The sequence below is a fragment of the Amia ocellicauda genome, unplaced genomic scaffold (assembly GCF_036373705.1).
Source record: "Amia ocellicauda isolate fAmiCal2 unplaced genomic scaffold, fAmiCal2.hap1 HAP1_SCAFFOLD_192, whole genome shotgun sequence".
NCBI lineage: Eukaryota > Metazoa > Chordata > Actinopteri > Amiiformes > Amiidae > Amia > Amia ocellicauda.
In genome coordinates, this window is record NW_027102755.1 from 36,312 (window position 1) to 43,921 (window position 7,610).

General features: G+C 48.5%; 1 non-coding gene across 1 annotated transcript; it reads right to left on the reverse strand.

Annotated features, from left to right (window-relative positions):
• Positions 1–3,577: 3,577 nt before the first annotated feature.
• On the reverse strand, positions 3,578–3,651 carry trnai-aau (transfer RNA isoleucine (anticodon AAU)). The gene has a single exon. It is a non-coding gene; the product is annotated as a tRNA-Ile (tRNA).
• Positions 3,652–7,610: the final 3,959 nt, after the last annotated feature.

The following is a 7,610-nucleotide window of genomic DNA, read 5'->3' on the forward strand; positions in this document are numbered from 1 at the left end:
TCAGTGACGTTGTAAACACGCACGTGGGGAGCACATCAAAACCCAGTTTTGTGATTCAGTTACAGAAACAACTGACACAGCGGAGCAGTAGGGGTTGTAACATTTTTTGGTCCAAGGTCTGGACCACAGCGACTGAGTGGTCCGGACCTCGGCACTGTGGTCCACGGAGTGGTCCCGATCACGTAACGCAAATTGGGATGGGTTTTTGTTTAGTTTTTTTGGACACACCGTATAAAACCCATTTACTGTCAAATATATTATCGACATATCCAAACTACAAACATAATGATCATAAATGTACAATATTAATAGTATAATTCTCATTTGTAACATAGCCGATAGCTGATTTCTTTTTTAATCTTATCTATCAGACAATTTGTAGGAAGCTGTGCTAACGTTACTCTGAAAAATGCGCTTACATTGAGCAACTTTGTCATTCTGAATGAAATTATTCAAGTTATCAATTTTTCCTCATCATGACTGAAGAGAAAAGATAGCTTATTTAGAATCTTATCTTTAATTTAATGTCAGCCTATTTACATGTCCTCTGTTTGCGCTCTGCCAAGAAATGTTTTATCAACTTTTTTGGTTAAACCATATCTTCCTTATTTTATCACTGTGAGATCTAGCAACATTAAAAACAAAAGCATAGGTTGTTTTGTTTATGTATGGTTAACATTGTAATAGTTGGTATTTTAAAGAGAGATTATAAGAGATGTATTAACGTATTGATCATCTGATGCCCTTTGTCTTTTCTTGAAGGATAATGTCATTATGAAGAAGATAAAACTTTTTTTTTTTAAACACCTCCCCCCAGCAGGATTTGGGTCGCCTCCGCACTGTTTCTGCTGAAACAAAAAAACAAGTGTCAATCTCTGCAGGAATCTACTCCGGCTCCCCCTTCTGGTGATGAAGAGGAACCCGAGTCCAAGATGCTTCCAACCAGCCCTCAGGCGTTCCCTTCGGCTGTAGGTCACGCTCCAGGGGGCCGGGGGAGTTAAGAGGGTGTCACTGGACGGGGACGACAAACGCCTCCAGTGACAGACGGACGCACACAGAGAGAGAAAGAGACAGAGAGAGAGAGTTGCACTTCCTCCTGCAATGCAATAAATATGCCCAAAATAAGGGACACATTCCTTAACAAAATAATGAATGCCACCCTACCTTTGACAAAACTGAGAAAAAATAAAAATGGTCAGTCCTCCTGGAGGAGGGACAAACAGCCTCCCTGGCTGCCCAATATGTCACCGCCTGCCACAGCCTGAGGGGCACAGTGACACATGAGCACCAGCTGTAAATAAAATGTAAATACTCATTTGTAATGCATGTCATTGTATTTCCAAAAAGGAATCTGTAAACACTAAACCTATTTTCTTTAGTTCTATGTATTAAAGATCATTTTTAGTTTATTACATTTTGTTTTTCTGTACTTTTATACATCTTATTGTGATTTTGGCAGGACGCTGTCTGTCACGGCATGGCTGCTGCTGACGCACACTAATTAGGTGCTCATGTGTTGCAGCCGTGTTGTCCGCTGCTTCGCAGACAGCTTGTGAGCTCACGGCTGCAGGCAATGATCACTGAGGCGACTGTGACGTCATTGGCAGGTGTGCTTCATCTATTTAATCCCTCTCCTTCCCCGAGGGAGACTTTATTGTGACTGCCCGGAGCACCCTGTTTGTGTGGATGTTTTGTGTGCTGGTTTTGCCTTGTTTTCCCCTTTTTGTGTTTTTTTCTGTTGGACTATTGTGAACCCCAATAAAGCTCGGACACCGCCGGAACCCGAGACTCTCTCCGTTTATTGTGTCCGGCATTTACATTTGGTGGCCAATGTGGGGAAGCTTTGTGACATACTTACCCTGAACTCTGTACCCGGAAGGACAGCTATGGAGGCGTCTCCAGTGGAACAGTTGTTGGCCCCAGTGGTGAAGCTGCAGGCTCAAAAACAACAAACTCTCGAGACGCTTGTCCAGCAACTTCAAGTACCAGCTCCTGCACCTAACCCTGCTGTTTACCGCAGCAAACCCGGCTTGGGCAGGTCTGCAGATTCCAAAGATGGGACCGGAGGACGACCCAGAGGCTCTGAATTTCTGTCCAATATTAAAGATCCTAGGCTCTCATTGTCTGATTTGGCTGGGGCACAATTGGGACATGTCTCTGGGGACCGATCACCATTAGTGACTGCAGGTGATGAGAGGGGCAGGGACAGCCTTCCCTCTGACTCCAGTCGTGTAGCAGCCAACAGTACCCTGTTGGACCCAGGGGAAGGAACGAGTTCTGGGACTCACCTCCTCTCTCCTTCTTCCAGTGGAAGGCCCGACACTGGATCCCGCCTTCAACCGGGTTTCCGATTTCGCTATGGACCAGACACAGGATGATGCCCTGGGACATATATATGACCAGGTCAGAGTTGTTGATGGTTGCATAGTGAATACACAGAGGGCACTTTGTGTTTCTCTCCAAACCAGCAGCCAAACCGATCATGCTGGATGATGTTGCAGACAGAATAACGTTCACCACGGTGCCTCCACACTCTTTCACGAATACCAATCGAGCTGCACGGTGCTGGGCTGTGAGCACAGGTCCCACTAGAGGATGACGGGCCCTCGTGCCACCCTCATAGAGTCTGTTTCTGACAGTTTAGTCAGAAACATGCACACCAGTAGACTGCTGGAGGTCATTTTGGAGGGCTCAGGCAATGCTCCTCCTGTTCCTCCTCGCACAAAAAAGCAGATACTGGTCCTTCTGGTTCTTCTGATAGCACGTATGGATGTGCCATACTGGAGGAGCTGGACTACCTGTGCAACCTGAATGGGCTGCAGGGAGCACCTCATAATTCCAGTAGTGACAAGGACACTAGCAAAAGGCAAAACTAGAGAAGAATCAGTCAGGAAGGATAAGGAGAGAGCAATCGTCTGTGGCCACCACCTGCAAAACCATTCCCTTTTTGGGGTTGTCTTGCTGTTGCCTATCTCCGGTGCACCTGCTGTCACTTTCATTTGCACCAAAACAAGAGACAGTGATTCACAACCGCTTAGGCTTCCTAACTGTACAGATTAATATGCCTGAACTGTAACTGACTTGGTATTATGCTGTGATGATTACTTGTTCCCTTATTTTTTTGAGAGGTGTATTATAGAAGATAGCCTTGAGAATGCGGCCACAGAATTGCGGGAATCCGTGACTTTCAACACTTATGCAACCGAGTCGAGGTGACCAACAGCTCAATGTCTGGTTGGCACCATGGCTTAGATGTGCCATTCATGAAACTTGCGTTGATTCTTGAAGCCACTGGCATTGCTTCCCTCTCCAAGTCTGTGTAATAAGGAATTGGCAGGAGCCCACGAGTTGAAACTATCAGAGGACAGAATGCAAATGAAGTGTTCTGAGAAAAGCAAAGCGGCGAAAGGACATTTTCCCGTGTGCATGTAGATGGCCGACTTTGACATGGCTTGATGAAGTCTTGTGGATCCTACCACTGCTTAAGTGCACTACTACGCTTGCCTTCAGGGAGTTTCATGTCAAACATTCAAAAAACAGGACTCGAACTAGACGGATGAGCACCTACGATCGGTCTTGGCCGATGTGGGGATCGAACCCAAGACCTTGCCGTTATTAGCACCACGCTCTAACCAACTGAGCTAACCGGCCATCAAAAGGAGTCTCTCTGCCAGGCATTTCCTCATGTTTATGTAATTTGGCTGCAAAATGCATTACACACAAGTGTGAAAAGAACACTTTTGCAATTCCTAGCATTGGTGATGCTATAAATCAATCTGTCAGAAGTGGGATTTGAACACACACCTCCATCAGGAGACCAGAAAACCCTTCTACACTCTTCAAGGGAACAACACCTTAAGTCTGGCAAATTAGACCACTCGGCCATTCTGAGAGGATGTATACGTCCACCGGGAGATTATATACTGATCAAGAAAACTGCGGGAACTCTTAAATCACACATCGGATCTCCGTGATCGAAGTCTAGGAAACCTCAAGATCTTCACCGTACATTGCATAATTCGTAACTCTCCCACCTCCATGCTTTTGAGACTGTACTGGGAGACACAGCAAACTTTCTTCAGACGGCACGTATGGATGTGCCATACTGGAGGAGCTGGACTACCTGTGCAACCTGAATGGGCTGCAGGGAGCGCCTCATAATACCAGTAGTGACAAGGACACTAGCAAAAGGCAAAACTAGAGAAGAATCAGTCAGGAAGGATAAGGAGAGAGCAATCGTCTGTGGCCACCACCTGCAAAACCATTCCCTTTTTGGGGTTGTCTTGCAGTTGCCTCTCTCCGGTGCACCTGCTGTCACTTTAATTTGCACCAAAAAAGGAGAGAGTGATTCACCACCGCTTTGGATTCTTAACTGTACAGATTGATATGCCTGAAGTGTAATTGACTTGGTGTTATGCTGTGATGATTACTTGTTCCCTTATTTTTTTGAGAGGTGTATTATAGAAGATAGCCTTGAGAATGAGGCCACAGAATTGCGGGAATCCGTGACTTTCAACACTTATGCAACCGAGTCGAGGTGACCAACAGCTTAGTGTCAGAAAATGAAAGAACACTTTTGCAATTCCTAGCATTGGTCATGCTATAAATCAGTCTGTCAGAAGTGGTATTTGAACCCACGCCTCCATCAGGAGACCAGAAAACTCTTCTACACTCTTCGAGAAAACAACTGCATTTCCGTCCTTGCACTCTCTCATTAATCCAATCTTGCCCAGTCAGCGAGAGAAGCCATGTACATGCTTTGCCTTCCTCTCCCTCTCCCTTCACTGCCAGTTCAGCGATGACATCTCAGAACTCTCTCACAGCTGACTTCTATGACATCACAGAGTGCATCAATTCCGTGGCTTCTCATCTGTCGCCACACCGTCAGGGTTGACTTTCTCACTCACTATGCCAAGCTTTCTCGGAAACACTGGAATACGTGGATGAGTTTGTACCACTTTTGGAGGTTTTGCCCACCTGGGGCGAGGCTGTGATCCAGCTGAAAAGCAATTCGGGCATGTGGGCAGCGAAAGATGTATCTGTGATGAAGAGAAACCCAGGTCGATGATGTTTCCAATCAGCCCCATCGGTCCAGCCACAGACACACACACAGACAGCCACAAGCACAGACTGCCACAGACACACAGACAGCCACAGATAGACAGACAAACACACAGACAGTGTGCCTGACAAAAACTTTCCCTCACAGTCAAGTCAACATGAGTCGTATTATCTAAAAGAAGAACCCATCATTTCCTTTCATCTCTATATCAGAGAGAGCGATTAAAAAAACACATCTGTAAATGCTACTTGTACAAGCACGCTGAGATGCCCCATCATCAGTAGGCATGCTCTGTGGCGCAATGGATAGCGCGTTGGACTTTTAGTGAAAAGGGCAGTGGTCATTCAATGGTTGTGGGATCGAGTACCACCGGAGTCAGTGCTCACTTCATGACCCGGAGGCTTTTCTTACCATCTTCAAGCGCACTGCCCGGTGTTGCGACTGGCCGGAGTCGGAGTGGGCGGTACGCCTGGCTCCCCTGCCACCCGAGTGCTTCGTCCCGAGGATGCCCTAGACTACAAAAGTCTGAGGGACAGTGTCCTGGACCGGGTCGGTCTGACGTCGGACGGCCAGCGCCGAAAGCTCAGAAGCCTCCGGTTCGAACCTGGCTCCCGGTGCCTGCCACCGCTGGCTCAAGCCACGGAAGTTGCCGACCTGGTGGCCTTGGAGCAGTTCATCTGCCATCTCCCACGTCCAACCTGAAGGCTGGCACCAGGCTGGCAGAGAACCATCATTGCCCGGGACGATGCCACCTTCTGATGCCCGACGGCGGGCACCCTCCCTTCCATTCCCAAGACCCCCTGTGACCCGACTGTCCTGGATACCAGCATGTTGCCAAACACCACACCTAAACATGTTTCTCCCCTACCCACTTCCCCTTCTCGCCTTGCCTGTCCCAAAAACAAATCTGCCTCCTTAGCTCCTTCTTTTTCTCTCTCCCCCGGCAGTGTGTGGTCCCCTGGAAAAACCACGGTGACGTTGCGGGCAGCCTGGACATCGCCCGGCCGGGTGCTCGCTAGTGAAAACTATCTATCTAATATTAAGGATCATAGGCTCTCATCTGATTTGGCTGGGGCAGGTCACCTGTGTCGTGACAAGACCTTAAGCCGGATAATGGACCGATTCTTCTGGCCAGGCATCAAAAAGGAGGTAGAAAGATGGTGTGCTGCCTGTCCGGAGTGCCAGAAGACCAATGCCAGTGCAGTACCGTGGGCTCCGCTGGTACCGCTGCCTCTCATGGAGATACCATTTGAGCGCATTGGGATGGATTTGATCGGTCCGTTGGAGAAAAGCTCCGCGGGGTATCAATTTGTGCTGGTCATAGTAGACTATGCCACTCGGTACCTGGAGGCAATTCGTCTACGGACAATGTCAGCGACTAGGATCGCCGAGGAGCTGTTTAAGGTCTTCACTCGGGTGGGGATCCCAAAGGAAATCCTGACAGATCAGGGCTCTCCATTCATGTCACGCGTGATGCGAGACCTCTGTAGGCTGCTGGGGATAAAGTCCATCAGGACCTCAATCTATCATCCCCAGACAGACGCCCTAGTGGAGCTCTTTAATAAAACCCTAAAGAACATGATCTGTAAGTTTGTGAGCACAGACGCTTGGGACTGGGACAAGTTATTGCCACCCCTGCTGTTCGCTGTACGCGAGGTGCCCCAGACGTCCACTGGCTTCTCTCCCTTCGAGCTGCTGTACGGGAGGCGGCTGAGGGGCATCCTCGACTTAATAAAGGAGGACTGGGAGGCGACCGCCCCCTCCCAGACCTCTATGGTACAGCACATCCTGGACCTGAGAGATCGGCTATCGGCACTGGGGAAACTTGCACAGTTGCATCTCTTACAGGCCCAGGAGCGACAACAGCGCATGTACAACAGGAGAGCCCGGTTACGATCGTTCACCCAAGGACAAGGTACTGGTGTTATTCCCAAATTCAACATCTAAACTGCTGGCTAAGTGGCAGGGACCCTTTTTGGTCACACGCCGCTTAGGGGATGTTGATTATGAGGTGTGTCGCCCAGATCGTCGGAGGTAAAAGCAGATCTATCATCTGAACATGCTGAAGAAGTGGCGAGAGCAGGAAGCATTGGGTGCTTTTAGTTCCCCCCACAATAAAGAGTCTGAAGCCGCTGTTTCTGAGGTTCGCACTGAACTCAATTTAACAAACGCCCATTTAACAAACGCCCAGAAACAGCACGTTTGCTCTTTATAGTGCCGCTTCCAGCATGTCTTTTCTCACCGACCCGTGCTCACACCTCTCATTGAACACCACATCCACACAGCACTGGACCACTGCGTGCGTGTCAAACCCTATCGCACCCCCTATTACAAAAAGTAGGCTGTCAATGAAGAGGTGCAGAAGATGTTGGAGCTGGGAGTCATTGAAAAGTCACAATCGGAATGGTGTAGCCCTATAGTCTTGGTGCCAAAGCCTGACGGCAGCACTAGATTCTGCGTTGATTATAGGGAGCTCAATGCAGTGTCTAGGTTTGATGCCTATCCGATGCCCCGTGTGGATGAGTTGCTGGATCGGCTGGGCGCTGCT